Source organism: Manis javanica, chromosome 13 (assembly GCF_040802235.1).
Source record: "Manis javanica isolate MJ-LG chromosome 13, MJ_LKY, whole genome shotgun sequence".
Taxonomy (NCBI): Eukaryota; Metazoa; Chordata; class Mammalia; order Pholidota; family Manidae; genus Manis; species Manis javanica.
The window spans coordinates 20,760,167-20,781,588 of NC_133168.1; positions in this window are offsets into that span (position 1 = coordinate 20,760,167).

A 21,422-nucleotide genomic window follows, 5' to 3' on the forward strand; every position below is an offset into this window, starting at 1 on the left:
GCGATTAAAGTCATTGAAGATGAGCCGGTATTAATGCTCAAGGACTAGGGAGAATACCAGAAGAGAAAATGGGGGTGAGATGTGGGAGACAGAGCACTGGGTGTGGGCAGAAGATGCGAGGACGAGGAGAGGGCGCTGCACAGATCATGCCACCTTCCCGGAGGCAAGGACAGTGAGTGAAGGCGGCTGGGCCGGGCCCTGCTCAGGTGGGCTTAGGACTTTCCTCATTAGAGTTATTCTCTCTGCACCCCACCTCTCTCAGGACAAAGCAAAGCTAGACTGTTGCTTCAATGATTTTGGTTAGATTGTTTTCAAAGTAGGATCTTCACATGTAGGGTGGGTTGTGTTCCCTGTAAAAGTGATGTGAGTCACCTAAATCTTCCTCTGACTGAACTGTCCCTTTCTGTTAGGGGGCGGCTGTTTATTTTCCTCAGTTCCTGTCCCCGCTGCAACAAAGAACTGAAGGGCAGAGACACAGTAGTGAAACAGAGTAAAAGTTTTATTTAAAGTTACCCACTTAGGGAGAAAGTGAGGAGAGACACACACTTGAGCATCACTTGGAGGACTTGGGCAATGACCTGTGGGCTGCACTTAAGAAAGAGAGATAGTTATTGAGAAGACAGGTCGTGCTCCTGGAAGATGCATTAGCAGTGAGGGAGGGGGCAGCAGAATCCCCCACGGCAGGAGGCTGTGGGGAAGGGAAGGAAGGAGCGGTGCCTTCAGCCCCAACGAGGGTAGAGGAGATACCAAGGGAGGGTGAAGGGGTGGGACTGAGGACCAAACTGTTGCCAAGGCCACCACCTGAGGCACCAGCCTCTCCCATATAAAAGGCCAGCCCAGTTGTAAGTAAGAAAGTAAAAATGCAACAACCATGGGCTCCTAAGGGGGAGGAGCTGCCCCCTCCCAGGTTGTGGAGCACTCCATGCTCCGCCCCCATACCCAGGATGAGCTGGTGGACATGAGCCTCCAGTTTTGGCAGAAGCCATCAGAACCTCTGCCTACATGGCTTTTGTGTCTCTGGGATATGAGGGTGGAAAAATTGTGATGTCAGGCTCTGCAATGGGTAGACTGGCTTCTCTGATGCCTCACCCTTCCTCTGGCAGGGGTTGCAAAGTGCCCATCACACCTCAGGGAATCAGGTGCTTCTGGACTGGCTGACAGCAGCCATCAGGGCAGTTTGGCCTAATCAGGGTGATTCACCATACTTACCCACTAGCTGGAAAACGTGTGCAGAGCTCCAGCAGGTGTTACGGGAGCTGGGCATGAAAACTATCATCTATAATATGGACCCCCCAGGGCCCCAATGAGGAGTCGTTCACTGTAGGAATGAGAAATCTGGTGCTGCATGCAGCTCCCCCATCTCTCTTTGGGTCCCTAGTGACTATTCTTGGCCCCACATAGGGCAACCCATAAGTGAGGCTACTCATACTTTGGCAGATCTGGGGGAGGCTGCAACAATAAGAGCACAAAGGAAATAAGGGCTACAACTGAAAGGAGATGTGCAAAAGGCCCCATGGAGGTCTCGAGGACCCAGACATGGGTTGATTTGATAAAGGCAGGGGTAGTGAAAGAAAAACTTGATGTGCAGCCCAATAGAATCTTGTTAGAACTGTGGCACCAATTAAAGCCAGAGCAGCAGCTCCAGCCCTGAGGTCCAGGACACGGAAAGCGGGGGCAAAGCCCCATGTCCACTCTGTGTCCCTGCAAGACTTCCTGGGGAGCAGTACACAGGCTCCACCTGGGCCCTCCCCCCGAGAGGAAGATGACTGGGCATTGCAGTTCAATTAGGGGGGCAGTTCAAAAGGGGGGCATGTGTGGGGACCAGAGACCACATGTAGAATTAGTAATTCATTGGTCCCTTGTGATTCTACAACATATCCTGGTGCCAGTGGACAGAGGAACTGAATGTTCTCTGATTTATGGCAACCCTGAGTGTTTTCCTGGGACCCCCTGCTGTCATAGACGGCTATGAGGGCAAGGCAACTCAAGTGAGGGAAGCTCAAATCCCACTGGGGTTAGGGCATTTGCAGCAGAATGGCCCCCAAAGATCATGATAGTGTACCCAAAATGTCCAGGAGGTAAGAGCATCTTATGGGAAAGTTTTGTTTTATCTTTATGGCCTGTGCATGTGCCTTCTGTAGCCCTATATACTGACCCCATCTGTAATTTCCACAGGGAGGGGTCTGAAGGTCTGGTATACTAGACCAGGATGAGATCCCATTCCTGCCACTATCTTATCACAGGACCACTCTCTTGCTGACATCCTACTTGATGGACAAGATTTGCCTATGTTGGTGTCATTAAAACAACCTTAAGGTCATCAATAAACCTTAAGGTTATTTTATTCTACAGTCCCTGTGGCCTGGGCCCCACCCCCTGGCTGCAGCTGCCATGTGATGATTGCTCTGAACTCCTCACCCATTCATCTACTGGCCGCCTGTGGAATGGGTGATCTGTGGACTTAATCTGCATAGGAATTTAAACCTAACCGAAAATTCCAGCTTGAGGATTATCATGATTTTATTGCTGTTGTTATTGTGTGTTGTTAGTCTGGTTACAGTGCTCCAGTTTCCTCACACAGGGGCCTTTGAGGAAGATGGGGAATGAGTAGATTGTGAGGGGAGATTTCTGGAGAGGTGGGCTGTGGGTAAAATTGCAATATTTCCACAATCTCTCACCTGGCTTTAGTGCATCTCCATATCAGTAGGTGATTATAAGGGGGATCAAGGGCATATCTGGATGAGAGAGGTTTGGTGGGGGTCCTTTTGCAGCAGGGTCATGAGAGACATTAGTGAGCAGAAGAAGACAGCTGCTTGTAAGTAATAAATGGGTTTCCCCCACTTTCTTTCTCCCTTTGACTGATTTCAATTCAAAGGTTATTTGCCCTGGGCTGGGAACATATTGTCCCCCTGGAGTTACAGACACTTTCATTGTCATTGCTGATGATCCACTTGCTGAATATGTGCTTTCCTATGCCCAAGTCTTTAGGCAGTACTAGTGATAGGTCTGGTTCTCAGGAAGGATGCTTCTGCACATAGGAACTAGTAATTTTCCAGGAAACTTGAAGCTGTAACTATAACCTGATGACCTTGGGATTCTCATGCCACAGGTGAACAGGCAAAGGAATCTCTATACTGGCAAGGATAATCTGCCCTTATTACCGTGAGAAGCAAGGGTTGCTACTACAAAATGAAGACAGGGAAGAATATTTCTCAAAGCCATGGGATTCACTGGGGTATCACCTGATGCTCTTTTGCTCAGTCATAACAATAACAAGTAAGAAACTAAGAAACCATAGTCCAACACAGGCAAGACAACTAGATGTTCAGGCCCCTGAGAATGAAGTTCTGAAATTGTGAGAACAACAATAAAGACAACCTAGACCAGCCATGGTGCCGGAAGATGTTGAGGGAAATCTAGAATGGGTGGTCATAACCTAACAACCAGCCACAGCAGTGGAGTCTATAGCTTGGTTTGTGAACTATGTATTTACTCTTTACTATTGGACATGATGATCAGAGCTCAAGAGTGACGCAAGAAGCGGACAGTGTCCTGTATGCTTCTTATGCAGCACTTCACAGTCCCCAGCCTCACCTGCTCTGGCTGCAGTCACCACTGAGAGTTGACTTCATGCAGGGACCACAAGACAGGGCTTCACCTCAAGCCCATGGGTTGAGCCTTTTGTCCTGTAGGACTTCTTTGTTGAAGTCAAGGTGTGCGGATGCTGCAGGGACAATGTGGGGAGAAGGGCAAGGGGGCTTGGTTAGCACCCCATGGAGTGAATCTAAAAAAATTAATTCTCCCATCTTTCTTATCTTGGATGAACTATCTTCAGAGACGTAGTTGTGGATTCCTATTTGGTGGAACCATGGAATCAAATAATCAGGGACACATTGCAGTGGCCAGCTGCCTAATAAAATATCTGTGCATTTTGCCCGAACCTCCCAGTTGCTCTCTGTCTCAGAAATCTGAGCACCGCAGAGAGACCAGCGTCTGAGAAACAACAATCACAGCAGCCTGCTCATCCCTCCCGCCGCTATCTGGTCCCTCTCTATGGCTACCATCTGTTTGTGAGGCACGGCAAGCAGGCCCCTGACACAGCATTTCAGACACATCACTAGGGAAGCCGCAGAACATAGGGGACAAAATATGGGCCTTGGAGGCAGACACCCCTGAGTTCAAATTTCAGCTTTGGCTCTCAGTTCCTGTGCAGCCATGGGAGACATTTACATTGTGCATTAATAATTCCCTTACACTGATAAACATTTCCTTTCTAAGTCAGGAACCAAGCCTACTCTATATAGAGATATGTAATGCTACCAAGTCTAAAAAAGTCATAAAAATGGAAGTGAGGGAGGAAGGCCACCACAACCAAGAAGACCGACTTTTGTGAGGTGTCCTGGAGCAAGCGGACCAAGCTTCATCATCTTCACGTTTCCTCCAGGAGGTCAAGGCAAGCCTCAACTCCAGCGCCTTCCTGGATGCTAAACAACACTTTCCTGTCTTCTATCTTCATTGTCAATCTTCAAGCTGGTGTTGATGCTTGACTAGCTTACTCGGGGGGGTTTTGGAATCTGGAGATTAATGGTAAGGTGTTTAAATTTTTGGATGGTGAAAAACTGCCATGGTCCTTAGTTTTGGGAGAGATTAATTTTACCATCAACTTAGTAAATTTTAATTATTTTAAACTTAACAGTAGCCTAAAATTGACAACTAGGGGGAATGGTGTTAATACAACACTAGACAAATGGCGTATAATATGCTAAAATGAAAAACAGTAGTTGGAACAAAAAGTTATCAGAAACAGGTGTCATTACACACAGATGCTCTCTCATTACTCAAAATACAAAAAAAAAAAAGTAAAATAATCATCAAGCAATGAGTAGGGCAGCTTTCCATGGGGAAGTCCATCATAAATAGGTACTACACTAATGACAACAAAAGGAAACACCTTACCATTGCTATAAAAATCAACACGTAAAAGTTGCCATTTTTACAGCATGCACAGTCATACAAATAATTTCCAAATGTTACCACAAAGAAAAAGATATTTTGGAAAATTAAAACTTCATCTGCACTTTCCAAAAAAAATCCAGTAACATCCATATCTAACATTTTTATAGTGATTGCTTCTGTGCTACCCTCATTCTAGGTTTTAGAAAAGGAAGAAAGAGGATTGACATAACCTCACAATTGCAGAAAGACACCTGAGCTTCTGACCTTCCAAGTGTGTAAACTTTAATTGATCACTTTTGTAGTGGGTTGTATTTTCCGCCATGCGGATTAGCATTTGATTTCCTAGGGAGCTGGGCAGTAGACGTCCTCTCTGAGCTGCCCAGTAAATCTGAATATCAAACATAACTGACACCTCTTCTAAAAGCATCATCAGTCACTCAACAGGAAATATTTCTGACCCTCTGCTAAAGCCTCCACCTCAGCCAAGGGTCCCAGGTGTCTCGTCCTGCCTGAGATCCCACCCTTGAAAAGCACTGATAAAAATGGCCTGAGAAATACAATCAAAATATTGGTATCAAACTTTTCCTCCATGATGTGGTCTGGTTAGAGCTCATTCTCTAGTTCTGTAAATGAACATAGAACCGATTCTTTTGTCTAACCACACAGACAACATAGACTCACTTCCCCAATCCTTATAAACCTGGCAGGTAGAAGGATGTCAGCCCAGCTCAGGAGACCAAAGGGGGACAGTTTTCCCCACTCCAGATGAATACTTGTTCTCACTCCAATCGTGAAGGGGGGATATGGGCAGGTGGACTTAGTCTAGCAGCTTATGGGTCACCAAGAGCATTGGGTCAGCCTCATCTGGTCAGGCGAGGAGCAGAATTTTCACCCACAGATGGTAGGTGGTGTGATAACCATGGTCTAGACAAGATACATAGAGAGACAGCCACTGGAGACAGAGGCACATACAGACAGACACAGTGCTGTTAAGTACTTTGGGAATAGTCAGGCGTCCACAGGATGCATATTATCCTGTGAAAATGTCCCATATGGTCAATTTAATGATTATTGAATGACTATGAGGCTGACAGTGTTAGGGAGCTGATGACAGTTTGACAAATAATTATACAACCTCAGTGAAATTTATATTCTAGTAGATTGGGGATAGAGACACTAAAACTGGCAGAGAGATGGATAGACGATCGATAGATGATAGATAAATAATATAGCAGCAACTATGATTGATAGTATGAAAAATGTAAAGGATAGTGTAATAGAGAGAGGTGGGGTGTGTAATTTTGACTGATTTAAGATATTTGCCTAAGACGTAAGTGACAAGGAGGAATGACCCTAATACAGAAAGGCTTGCAAGAAGGATGTCTAGGCAAACTCCAAAGCCCCAGGAAGGAGCCACAGGAAAGTCCCTGCTGCTGGGTAGGTGTGGGCCAGGCGGTGTGGGGTCTGCAGGGCTATTGCAACGGATTTGGATTTATTCTGAATGAAATGGGAAGGCACTAGAGGATTTTAAGTAGAGAAGTAACAGAATTTCAGTTGTTTTTGATAATATCCTCTGATTGCTGTTGGGAAAATGGATTCTAAGGAAGTATGGAAACATGCTTGAAAGGCCATTTGCAGCTACCTGGGTGTGCAGTGTCCGGCTAGGGTAGAAGCACTAACATTGACAGAATGGGACAATGACTTGCATGTATTTTGGAGGATATGCTGCTGCCTTTCATACTCCCTGAAACTTTGACAATCACTCGTATATCTACCTTTCATCTCCAGAGGCAACTTTTGTCCAGAATTCCGTGTCAGATTGTGCAGGAGTACAACCATCCCCTGGAAGCCTCCTGTTATCTCTTGAAGGAAGGGTCGCTTGAGGGCCATACTGACCAACACCCAGTAAAACAGTCCTAGAGCTCATGCACTACAGCCCTGGGACCCTTGAGACTGGAATTCTCACTGCCTCCAGCATGTTCAGCTCCAGATGAGAAGGGGGTCCTCCCACCAGCACTCCTTGTCTGGCTTGATACCATTCTTCTGTTGCTTTCCTTACCCATTAGCCAAATGTGCCACATCAACTTCTTGGAGTGGGGTGATATACAACATGGCACTTATGAGACAGGATATGGCAAACATATTCCTTGGTTTAGCACACACACACACACACACACACACACACACACACACACACACACACACACAGGAATGCTTGGTCATTTGAAAATCTCATCCCATGTGTCCTGGCTACTTAGACTCTTATGTTCTGAAATGTAGTTTACTCGGCTGTAGTAGAGAGCATCAAAAACACCCTCTCTGGGTGCTTTTCATGTGCATTAGAAAAGATACATTTCACTCATCACAATAAAACTACATTGCTTCAAAAAGATGAGCAACTAATCAGAAGCAGCTGGAATGAATTAAAGACTGTGACAACTCAGAAATGAGACATCAGTGATCCTGTAGGGGAAAAGTACTTTTAAATTGTTTAAATGTGCTTGCCTAACATGTCACTAAAAGCTGTAATCTTCCATTTTCCATTAACAATTCCACAATTTTCCCTTAATGTTTTAAATTAACTGTCTTCTCTCAAACATGACGTTGTTCAACATTTGAAGAAAATAGCCCTTATTTTAGATTAGAAAACTGAAATCATTTTTCATTTGCATTTTTACAAAAGTTTATTCCAGTTAGAAGATGGCATGTTTACTATCATTTGAAATTTCATAGCACTGCCCAAAAATAAATATACCTGTTCTTTTATGAATTCTATGATACCTGCAATGTTGGAAATATTACGCCAAACAGAAGAAAATGAAAATGACATTGTTTTTATTAAGATACATTATTTTTACAATCTTTCCAAAGTTGATCCTGTTCTTATTTAATTGACCTCACCCTTCCTTCCTTGTTCTCAGACTGAACCTTTTCCTTCTGATAGCAGCTTTCCTGGAAAATGAGAAACAAAAGGGAGAATACGACCCTGTCTCTGGCATATATGTTGAAGGGAATAATTGCACATCTATTATAAGGGATGTAGATCCTTTTACCACATCCCAAGAAGCTGATGCAGCACATTTGGCTAATGGGTAAGGAAAATGTAGTGCTCCATAGACCAGAGAAAACCTGAATTTTCTTATCAAACTATCAAGCAACCATGAGTAGTCATATTGGGAAAGATTTCAGACATGCCCTGGAAGCCCTATTGGGACTATTTTGTTTTATTTTTTATTTTAGATTGCTTGCTAACTCATTTTAATTTAAGGGATATTTACTGAGTGTATCAATTTACACAAGCAGGAAGCTGGGCACTGGGATGCAAAGACTAACTAAACATGGATCATGTTTTCAAGGGGCTCAAAGTGTGTGAGGGAGATAAAAACCATGTCCAACTTACTGTATTGTAACCTGATGGCATCAGAGAGGCGAGGCTGTCTTATTTTATTTTTCATTATGGGAACATAGCAGAATGATTAATTCTGCCTGATTTGGATAAGAAGAGGGGCACAAATTCTACAGGCTGACCCTATTTTCAATTCAATTGGTCTCATTCTTATATCCTTGTTTTCCTTCTGAACAAGGGACATTACTGAACCTGAGGACATCAAGGAGGAGGTGACACTTGGAATGGGCATGGAATAATGAGAAAAGACCTGTAACGCTCTGTGACTTTCTCTCAGGCTTAAATTAAGGTTAAAGATACAGATGTATGTATGACGTTGAAGGAAACATTGGACAGGTAACTTGCCTATTATAATACCCTCCAATTTTTAGGTGTTTAAAAGTGATGGGAAACAAAGTAAACTGGATTCAGATTGTGAATGATCTGATACACTATTCTAAGTATCATAGACCCTAACCTCTCATAATGGGAAGTAACTGAAAAATTTTAAACAAGGGTGTCATGATCAATTCTAAGTGTTGGGAAGATTGTTTTGGCGTGATGCCTTGGGAGGATATTGCTCCACTGTCTTCCCGCAACCAGAGTTGCTGTTGCAAAATCCAGTGCTCTACTGGCTCCCAACCCTTTGATGATGACCTGGTTTCTCTTTTTGGGCACCCAAAGGATCTTGATGCTTGGTGTTTTGAAATTTCATATGTACCTTAGTGTCTTTTTTAAATTTTCTATGTTATACTTCTGTTAATTGGAAATCTTATGCTATTGCTTAAATAGTTCCCACCCATAATTTTACCAGCTTTCCCCAAAATTCCAGTTACTCAGATACTCAGGCAACTGTTTATCTTTCTTTCAGTTGTATTTTCTGGGTAATTTCCTTGACATTGTTTTCCAATCCTTTTGAATTTTATTTACTTGCTTGTTTTTGAGGGGCAGCATAGCTCCTCAGACCTCTGCTCTCTTCTCACTTCTATAGTATCTCTGGCTCACATTTTGGGGAAAAGAAGTCAGAAATTCACTTTATCAATATTTGAAGGCCCTCATTCTCTAATATTTCTACAATAAATGCATATTATTTGTTGACTCTTTGTCAAGGTAATGCAAAAAAGCAGTCAGTGCCTTTTTAGTCTTAAGAGGGAAAGAGAAAGGAAATGATTGAGCAGTTATTGAACACATTATGTGTTTGGCATGTAGTTTAGTCATTAATATCTGGTACCATCAGGCATAATCACAGATAAAACTTTGTTTTCCATTGTATCTGCAATATTTGTATCTGAGGCGGACGTCAGCATTGGGTAGCATCACTAATTCTAAGAGAAGCCACACACATGAATTTTGATGATTAGTGTACATAATTAGCAAAACAATGGATAAATTCATTTACCCTGATCTCCTACTATCTGCAAACCACAGTTAAAATCTGAGTGGAATATATTAAACTTTCTAGAAGACCACATCTAGCTTCAAGAGTTTACTATTGAACTGGGAATTCAAGGCATATTGGTTCAAAACATTTTAACAAATAGGTACTATGAACATAAATAATGGGAATGATTCTGATTTCTGAGAAGGGAAAAGACATTCCATGTTCAAGAAACAGTACAAAATATGTTGGAAAGGCTCTCTTATTAATATTATTGTTTAAACAGAAACTACACTCATGGAAATAATGTCACTTATTTTCCTTTTACATAGTAAACTATAGATCAATACTTCCAAAGGCTACCATATGAGACTCAAAAATACCTTTTCATTATGATGTTGGTATAATGAGGGATTATATCATTTTAACAAACAAAATATTTTTAAAACCTAGAAGAAATTATTTTTTGGGGGGAGCTCTTATTTGAGTAATAAATGGGCAAAAGTATATTTGGAGTTCATTGAGCTTCCCAATGTGTCTCTACCCTCTAGCTCCATCCATGTTGCTGCAAATGGCAGGATTTCTTTCCTTTCTATGGCTGAATAATATTCCACCTTATCTACGTACCATGTCCTCTTTATCCACTGATCTATGGATGGACACCTGTGCAAATTTCCAAGTATACCGTGAGCCTTTGTTGTATAACCTTTCTGAATCTTTGTTTCCTCATAAGTAAAGATGCAGATAATAATAACAATAACAATAAATCTCAAAGGAGCAATCCTCATAGGATCAGATGAGATAGTAAGTTTTGGAAATTGAGAAGGACCATATAAGTAAAAGTGATCATTATCCAAACTTGAGTAACATTAAATAATTGCTGTTGCTATTATTGCATTTGAATTTATAATAATGTGACTCAATATTGCCAGATTTAGGAATACTCCTGATGAGATCACATTTCAGAAATATAACAACTGCATCTAGAAATAGTACTCATCATTATTAAATATGACAATAACAGTAAGCTTATAAAAGTTTTGTGTTAGCCAGCATGTTCTAAATCATTCATTTTAAGCTCTTAGTGCTTAACCCTTACCCAACTGAATAACTGTGACATTTAAAGAAATTGCTTTTGTATAGTCCAATATATCTAGGACTTTGTACAACTGGGTTTCTGTAGAAGGTGGGCATGGCATAATTTTTCATATATTCAAGTTTATTTTATGTTAAGAGGTAGTCTTTCCTACCAAAATCTAGTTAAAAATATTTTACAGGAAAGAGAAAAGGGGAATGAGTTTTTGTCTGTCACTCATAGTATTTATTTTTATCAGATTAGAGTCTAATTTGGTAGAGAATACCGAGCACATAGAGGCAAATGTTGAGCATTTAATTACTACATTTCTGTCAGGTCACTTTATTTCCATGGTTAACACTGTAGTTCTTCTGAGATCCCCCTAATGGGCACTTGATTCCAGGTTGAAAGCACAAAATATTCTCTCAAGCTACCCTTCCTCATTATGAATCTCATTTATGTAAACTAAAATTAAATATCTTAATGGCCAATTTTTATGCCATACTGAGTGAAGGGAATTGTCAAGAAGCTGGACTTGTCCTTAAACCAGAGGGAAATATAAATTGTTCAAGTGAACCAATCAAAATGAAAATCCATAGATTATATAGTGGTTTATCATGCAGGAACCTGGACACTCCACAGCAAACCAGAACGGTCTGGTTTGTGATTTGTCAACCTGGAATCAAGACAGGACACAAACATCAATCTATCCTCTTGGTTATGCTTCTCCAAAAAATACCAATAAAACATGGTTTCTTGAGGTTTTTGTTTCTTTTCCCCATAAAAGTCTGAAAGGAGAAGGGATTTAGTCACCCACTGGTTTTTCCCATGTTCAATGGTTCAGGCATAAAGAATGGCCTTTGGCTGCCCAATAACCTAATCCCTCTCCACAGAGAATCAGTCATTCAAAGCAAACCTGCTTTTTCTTCCAGCCTTTCACATATTTGAAGATCACCAGCATGTAACCTGTCCATTTCTCTTCTCCAGGATGAACGATCCAGTTTCTTTCCGTCTTCCCCCTGCGGTGTGATCCGAAGCCTCCTTCACCGTCGTCACTGCTGTCCTCAGGACCTTGCTAGATCGCCAACGTTACAGTGTGCTACACAGGATGCTAAGATGAGTCAGGCATGATCTGATCATCATGGGCTATAACGACAACAAGCCTGCTTTGTTTGATAAATCATATTTCTATTACTGTAACTAGAGTATATCACCTTGTTTTTTATACCATCTCCCACTATTGATTTGTATGGAGCTTAATGTCACCTAAAAATCTTTTTCCAGGAACTGCTTGTAAGTCACAGATCCACCATCATGCTTCTGTGCTGTTGGAGGCAGGTGAGGCACGGGCTTGCTTTGCTTTGTTTTTTCTTGGAACAACGTAAAAGCCTTCATATTTATTCTTATTAAATTTCATCTCTTCTGAAATTCCCAGGACTCCATAAAGTCAGGGTCCCTGTCTGCCTGGCTTACTACTGAATACCCTTAATTCTTGGCATATCATAGGCACCTGATAATTTTTTGAAATAAATCCTTGAATAAATAAATCTGTCCCATTGTCCCAGGCTACTAAGATCCTTTTGGATTCTGGTTTTAGTAGCCAGTGTATTACCTTTGCTTCTAAATTATGTCATCGACAAGTCCGATCAATATTGTTTCTATAGTCCCATTCAAGTATTAATAAAAACAACCTCACAACTTCTTGGTCAAAGACAGAGCCCTCAGGTGAATTTTTAAAGACCTCCCTCCAGGTCAATGTAGGCCCATTAATTAGCAGACAGAAATGAGAGAAGTGAGATTTCCCTTTGAAAGTTAAACCATAAATCAGCACAAACGTGCAGAGCAGGGACAGCAAAGTCACCTTGAAAAGAAAAAATACACCCAGGTTTCTGTGATGTTCCTACACCTGATCAAAGGTACAAACTTATCTCAATAACATGTCAGTCAGCAGTGAACTGGAGAAAAAGAAGACAGGATTGAAGACCCCATCCAGTCTTGTCCAGGCGCAGGGCCCGGTCGGACCAACTCTAGAATGCCTGCTTTGGAAATTGCTAACACCACGCTTTACGAGCTTGACGCCACTAAACCTTGTAACCACGTAATTAACTGTATGACTTCAGGTAACTCATGTAAATACTACGTTCCTTCAGTTTTCCATCTGTAATAAAGGTACTCATCATACCTACTTTGTGGGGTTGTTTGAAGTTCATATGGAGTAAATATACATAGAATCTGAATATAGTAACCCCCTCGTTAAGTGTTAGCTATGGAAGGGAGAGGAGAGCTATGGGTTAGAGCTACATGAGAGGCCAGAAAGACTCCTTGGTTGGCATTTCACATTGTAAATTAAGAGAGTTGTATGAAGACCTTCATTCACGAGAGGCAGAATCCTTCAGTTAGAACTAGGATACAGGAAACAGCACTTTTTTTGCAGTTTCTTAGCCTGCACATTCCAGGTTTTCTGAGAACCCAATGGTCCCTCACTGGCAGCCCCTCATCTTACTTGGCACCTTTCTTTTCAAATTTCAAAGGAGGGGTTTCATTTTGTATTTTGACCCAGTCTGACAGTTTTTGTATTATTGATGGGGGTTTTAACTCACTCATATCAATTATCAAAATCTCATATTATTTCTATGGGCTTATTTTATATTTTCTGACTTTTATGCTCTCTTATTCTCATGTCTTGCCATGTGTTGTCTTCAAGTGACTTAAGCTACAAATGATACTGTTTTAACTCCTACTACGTATTTTTGGGAGTAGGGTGGGGTGACCAGGAGAGCTTTAGGTTTTTTTACCCATAAAGGAAAGATCTACTAAGGCCAGATGTCTGACAGCAAACAGGTGGGAAACTTCCCAGTGCCCACTGTCATCTCTTGCCAACAGAATGCCAGGGATAGCCTTTCATTTTCTTCTCAAGCAAACAGTGCAGGACCAACAACAACCCCAGAGTGCTTTCAGCCCCATCTCTGCCTGGCTGGCCTTTCATCCCAAGTGCCCCATTTTCTGCTTCCCCATTAGCCATATTGCATTATCAGACTGAGGTCTCCACAGACATGTAGAAAGAACAAAAGAAATGTAGAAAGATAAGGAGGAAAAAAGCATGCAACGACTCTGACCACCTTAAAAAACAACTCATCTGAAGGAAGAGGTAACTTCCTCCCATTTCCACAAAGGCACGATATCTTTGAGGCAGGAATACCCAAACCCCTGCCATCTTCCTGACTTCTACTACTCCACCCTAGATCTGCTGCAAGTGATGAAAATGCCTCTTGAAGCTGGACAGCTTATCAACTCCCACAGTCTCCAGTCCATCACAGCTAGATTTTCCCATCTGTTCCCTCGTTTCATAGTGTTGCAATAGGAAGACAAGGAAGGAAGAAAATCAGGCACATCTAGTTAGTTGTCAAATTTCTTTCTGCTTCATGCTATTTCTGAGGATATATTATTAAAACAGAGTAGTGTCTGTGTTGTTTTATAGGTCCATGAGAGGCAACATGAGACAGTGGTTAAAAAGCATAGTTTTTGGAATTAGACAGTACTGGCTTAAATTCTAGGCATTTGGATGTGTGACCTCTAGCAACTCACATCACATCCGTAGGACTTCATTCTCCCATCTGTAAAATGGGCCTAGGAATGCCCAACTCACAGCATTTTTGCAGGAAATAGAGAGAATATAAATGATTGGCTTATATTTAAGTGTTACTGAAAAAACATTAATTATGACCCTTTCAAAACTGTGTTAGTAATTTTAGGTGTTCTCAGTAGCCTCTCTCTAGTCAGCAAGAAATCGAAGGAGCATGAAGAGGATGTGGGTCTCTCCGTTCAAGAGCTCTGCCTCTGCTCGCACTTCAATCAGAGCACCTCTGCCTCCAGCCATTCTGCTTCTAGATGCCATTTCTTCTCAATAAGAAGTCTCTTTGTTTAAACAAATTCTAAAGTCACTATTGAACAATCCAATGATTTGCAAAGACTGAGAAACCAAGAAATGTCTATGGCTTTCTTATTTGCAAAATAGCCTAACCATCATCCTGGCAATGTCTTCTCTTTTTATTAAAGTATAGCTGATATACAATATTGGTTTCAAGTATACAACACAGTGATTCAGCAGCTACCCGCATTATTAAATCCTCACCCCAACCAGTGCAGTTACTATCTGTCAACATAGAAAGATGTCACTGAGCCATTGACTATATTCTCCATGCTGCACTTCCATCCCCATAACCAACTTATACTATGACTGAGACCTTGACCTGTGAAGGAAAGAATGAATCTTTTCTTTGCCAATTCCTGTGCAGCTGCTATGCCTGAAAACCATAAACTAGGTACTGTATCATTTTATTCATTATAGCTAATGTTTTAAATTTATCTTTTTCTTAAGAAACTTGAAAAACATATAAAAACAGAAAAAATATTTTAAGTTCATTCCTGACATCATTCAGACATAACCAATATATAATGTGTTTTTATAGGGATTTATGCATAGATTATGGTTTTATATTTTTAACTGAATTGTGCTTGCACATCTTATACTACTCTTTTACTCTGCTGTTTTTGTACGGTACTGTAAATATTTTTCTATATTTCTATATTCTGTTTTGCATTAAGAAAATGAAATAGAAAAATACTTAGAAAAGAAGTTATCCTAAAGAAAAACAATCTTCAGCCATGCACTCTGCATAGACCACTGGTGTCATTTACTAAGGGAGCAGATTAGCGCACTGGAACCACATCTCCCACAGCTCCCTCTATGCAAAGGCTTATTCCCTTCAAATCTCAAAGCCATCCATACTAGCCCAACCTTAAAGGGATTTGTTGAAAGGATAACAGGGGTATTTATTTCACAAAACTCAGGAGTAGGCAGAACAGCTGGGTCTCATGAGGTCTGGAATCAGGATGTAGAAAATCAGGACCCCAAGTAATTTTCTCTATTCATCCAAGACCATGTGGTCTCTTGTCTCTTATTCCTGTGGATGGAGACATAAGGGAGCACAGTGGACTTGGGGTTCTCCACAGTGGTATTTAACTGTAAGGCAGGGTACCAGCTGAGGAGTAGACTGGGCCTGGGGTTGGAGAAATAGGCAAGATTTGGTGCTTCGCAGGAACCCAGTCACGATATAATAAATGGATGCATGTTGATGACTTTCATTTTAGAGATGATGTGGATCTTTAAGTGGGAAAACCAATAGGAAATTTAGGCTTAGAAGAAATATCTGGTTGGCAACAGAGATTTTCATTACCAGCCTAAAGTAGTAATTTAAACATCAAGTGAATAAATCACCCAAGGAGACCATGTAGAGAAGAGAAAGAAGAGGCTTAGGACAAATGCCTGGGGACCCATTTAGGGGCATTCAGGGGATGAGTAAAGAAGGAGGAGTTTGAATAGGAGAATAAGCAGGACAAGTGAGAACAGAAGGAGGAACACTAGGAGCAAGTAGCATTGCACAGACAGCACAGGATGGGTCTTCGAGGAGGGAGTGGAGAACAGTGACAAAGGTTGTCCTGAAATTGGTGTCAGTAACCAAGAGACTCTGTCACTGCGTTCGAGGAGCTTTGGTCCCAAAGGAGGGCTGGGCTGAGGCCAGGGTGGGCTACCTTCCGAAGGGAATTGGCTGCTAGAATGTGGGCAGTGGATGAGAGCCACTCCCGAGCATGTGCTCCACTTACCGTTTTCCCACATGCTACCTCATCTAACCTGCACAACAATCCTGTGAGTCAAGGATCACTATCCCTATTTTATAGATAAGAAAGTCAGGGAAATATTTTTAATAACCCAACTTCCATTACTAACAGTATAACAACAAACATATTCTGAAGCACACCCTCTGGTGGCAAAACAACTAAAAATATTCATTTTATTGTTCTATTTTATGCTACTGTATACATTTACTAGAAATGTTTAAATACATTTAATATTCCCAAGATCACATACCTAAAGGAGACATTGCTTATATTCATACTACAATCCAAAAATTCACAGTATTTGTTGGCTAGTTGCTTTGGAGGGATTTTGTTTTGAACTGAAATAATACAAGTAACAATTTTAAATGCCAGAGAATGTCAGGGTTTTCTTCTCCAGACCTATGCCACATCATTTTTCAAGTGTTGAAATCAAAATTGAAGACTGTTCTCTAAGCATAATTGGCAACACCAATTACAGTTGCTCCAGATGATTGCAAATCAACTGTCAGTGTTTTAATCTAGCATCTTCTCAGAATTAAAGTTAACCAATTCCTTAATGTTCAAGGCCTCTGCAAGTATAACATTGTGTCTTCAGTTGCACTGAAAGTTGATCTTAAGTTCAATTAACTTCGCTCCCTGACAATCCAACCTCTCAGATCTTCTCAGTATCTTTCCAAAGGCTATAAATGGCTAGTTTCAGATAGGTCTAGAGTCTACATAAGAATCCCAGAAAAATTCATTTTGGGACAAGTTTGAGGTTTGAGGAGACTTGTGTTGGCCAAAACCCTTTTTTAAATGAGTGTAGAGAGGAGAGAATGAACCTTTACTTCTACACTGCCAAGGAAGATGCTGGTCAAGGTACAAGAGTCACCTAAAGCCATGGCCACGGCTGAGTGCAAACTACACCAACTATAATTAATCCAGAATCTGCCTTCCTGGTCATACACTGGCCAGGGGGAAGGGTGCTAGGATTTGTCAGAGATGTATTACTATGAGAGAGAAAAATAAACAAGTGGAAATTTTCTTTGCCATGTTTGGGAGTAATTGTTTCTCACTGTTTGCATCTCCATCCAAGCATGAAGAGTGAATGTCAAGAAACCCATAACCATCTCAAAAGGAGCATAGCACAGTTTTCCTCTAAACCAGACTATTCAGCACAGCTCTAGAGCAAAATCATTCATCAAATTCCCCACTACATACTTTTACAGGAAGAATATGGTATTGTGCATGATCATGAAATTTTAACACCCCAATGTAGGTAGTAATCACAAACATCAATAAGGTGTGAAATAGGTGTATCATCTGATTTTTTTCAGTGAAGAGACTGAACTTGTAAATTCCTTTCATATTTAGAAAACATTATTTAAAACTGTACATAAAATATTATCAAACTATTAGAAAACACACATACAAGTAAAAATCTACCAAATGAAATGAATATTTTGTGGTAGTAAAATAGTAGTTTTAGTTTTTCATTTATATGTTTTCAAATGTTTGTTATTTTTATAATAAGAACAAAGTGAATTTTTTTCTCAGTCATTATATTTTCATGTTTCATAGCCATTAGTTGCATCAATAAGCTATAGAACTAAATGGGGGTCAGACTTAATGTGCATGATTCAAAGATCAGAACAGTGACTAGTGAAAGTTCCAGAAGACATCTGGGAAAAGTATAAGGCTAAATTCTCTAATAAATAAAGCTTTCCATCAACAGCAAGATCTACCTTTGGAAGTAATAAAACCCAGCGTTTTCTCATTGCTCCCTCCACACACCCACAGACAGGAAGACAATGGAAAGGCTGTGCCCAGGGGCTGGCATGGGACAGACAGCCCCACGGTAGACCCTTCCTACCAGAGGTGCTATTTCCACGCTAATAAAGAATTAGTGCCAGACATTTTGCACTGAATATGGAAGAAAATAATCCTTGATAACATAAAACACTAAAATTATTCATTACATACACATTAGAGACAGAATTTTTGATGAACAATAGAAAGAACATGAAACATGAAAACGATATTCCTGCCCATACACCTGTGACAAGAATGATAGGTAGTGAAAGACAAAGGTCATCAAAGTCAACTGCAAAGCAGGAGGCATCCATCCTAGCTTACGGCAAAGGTGACCTGGCTGAGTTTCCAGTAACTTTTTAATGGAGATAAACTTGAAATTAATATCAGAACCCTGATGGTGGTTGATGAATTTAAAGTCTACTGAAGCAAATTCTTTATTAAAACATAAAACTTTTGGTCCTTCATACAAATGGAAAGACGTACTCAGCAATCAGAAGAATAAATACTATTAAAACAGCCACACTACCCAAAGCCATCTACACATTCAGTGTATCCCCATCAAAATACTAAAGGCGTTCTTCACATTAGGAGAAGGAACAATCCCAAAATTTGTGTAGAACCACAAAAGACCCCAAATAGCCAAAGCAATCCTGTGAAACAACAAAGACAGAAGAATCATATTTCCTGATATCAAACTTTATTAAAAAGTCATAATAATAAACACAGCATGATACTAGCACAAAAGTAGACAAGTAGACAAAATGAATAGAATACAGAGCCTAGAATTTTTTTTATTAAGGTATCATTGATAGACACTTTATGAAGCTTTCACAAGAAAAACAATGTGGTTAATACATTCACCCTTATTATCAAGTGCCCCTCATGCCCCATTACAGTCACAGTCCATCAGTGTAGTAAGATACTACAGAGTCCCTATTTATCTTCTCTGAGCTACACTGTCTTCCCCATTACCTCACACACACCATGTGCACCAATCATGATACCCCACAATCCCTTTCTGCCTCCCTACCCACATACCTTCCCCCACCACTCCCCTTTTCTTGGAGTCTGTGAGTCTGCTGCTATTTTGTTCCTTCAGTTTTGCTTTATTGTTGTACTCCACAAATGAGGGAAATCATTTGGTATTTGTCTTTCTCTGCCAGACATATTTCACTGAGCATAATACCCTCTAGCTCCATCCATGTTGTTGCAATGGTAGGATTCATTTCTTTCTTATGGCTGAATAATATTCCATTTTGTATATGTACCACATCTTCTTTATCCATTCATCTGCTGATGAACACTTAAGTTGCTTCCAAATCTTGACTATTGTAAATAGTGCTGTGATAAACATAGGGGTGCATATATCTTTTTGAATCTGAGAAGTTGTTTGCTTAAATTCCTATGAGTGGAATTCACAGGTCAAATGGTATTTCTATTTTTAGAACCTCCATATTGCTTTCCACAATGGTTGAACTAGTTCACATTCCCACCAGCAGTGTCGGAGGGTTCCCCTTTCTCCAAATCCTCACCAGCATTTGTTGTTCCTACTCTTTTGGATGTTGGCCATCCTAACTGGTGTGAGGTGATATCTCATTGTGGTTTTAATATGCATTTCCCTGATAATTAGTGATGTGGAGCATCTTTCCATATGCCTGTTGGCCATCTGAATTTCTTCTTTGGAGAAGTGTCTGTTCATATTCTCTGCCCATTTTTTAATAGGGTTATTTCTTTTTGGGTGTTGAGGCATGTGAGTTCTTTATATATCTTGGAAGTCAACCCCTTCTTGGATATGTCATTTACAAACATATTCTCCCATACTGTAGGATGCCTTTTTGTTCTGCTGATAGTATTCTTTGCTGTACAGAAGCTTTTTAGCTTGATGTAGTCCCATTTGCTCATTTTTTATTTTGTTTCCCTTGCCCAAGAGGATTCATTCAGGAAAAAGTTGCTCATGTTTATATTCTAGAGATTTTTGCCTATGTTTTCTTCTAAGAGTTTTATGGTTTCATGACCTACATTCAGGTCTTTGATCTATTTTGAGTTTGCTTTTGTGTATGGGGTTAGACAATAATCCAGGTTCATTCTCTGGCATGTAGCTGTCCAGTTTTGCTAACACCAGTTGTTGAAAAGGCTGTCATTTCCCCATTGTATATCCATGGCTCCTTTATCATATATTAATTGACCATATATGCTTGGATTTATATCTGGGCTCTCTAACCTGTTCCTTTGGTCTATGGGTCTGTTCTTGTGCCATTACCAGTGCCGAGAATTTAATACTGGTATGTGCCATCAACTAATATTCGAGAAGGAAGCTAAAACCAACCAATAGGCAAAGGATAGTCTTTTCAACCAATATTGCTAGGAAAAATGGAAGAACACATGCAGAACAATGAAATTGGACCCACTCATACAACTCACAAAAATTAACTTGAAATGGGTCAAAGACTTAAATGAAAGATGTAATACCATAAAACTCCTAGAAGAAAACTTAGGAAGGAAGTTCTTCAATATTGGTCATAGGAATGATTTTTTGGACATAACATCAAAAGCATAAGCAATAAAAGCAAAAATCAACAAACAGGACTACATCTAACTGAAAAGTTTCTGCACTGCAAAAGAAACAATTAACAAAATGAAATGGCAGACTACTGGGTGGGAGAAAGCTTTTGAAAACCATGTATTGGATAAGGTGTTAACATCCAAAATAAATAAATAATTAACACAACTTAATAACAAAAAGCAAGTAATCCAATTAAAAATGGACATGAGAACTAAATAGCAATTTTTCCAAAGAGGACATCAAAATGGCCAACAGGCCCTGAAAAGATGCTCAACATCATTAATTGTCAAGGAAATGCAGATAGAAACCACAATAAGATATCACCTCACAACTGTTAGAATGGCTCTGTCATCAAGAAAACAAAAGACAAGTGCTCAGGAGGGTACAGCAAAAAGGGAATGTTTATGCGTTGTTGGTAAGAAAGTGAATTAGTGTTTTCCAGCCACTATGGAAAACAATGCAGAGATTCCTCAAAAGATTAAAAATAGATTTACCATACAATCCAGCAATTCCACTTCTGAGCATATATACCCAAAAGGATATTAAAACAAGATTTTGACAAGACACATGCACACCCATTTTTATGGCTGCA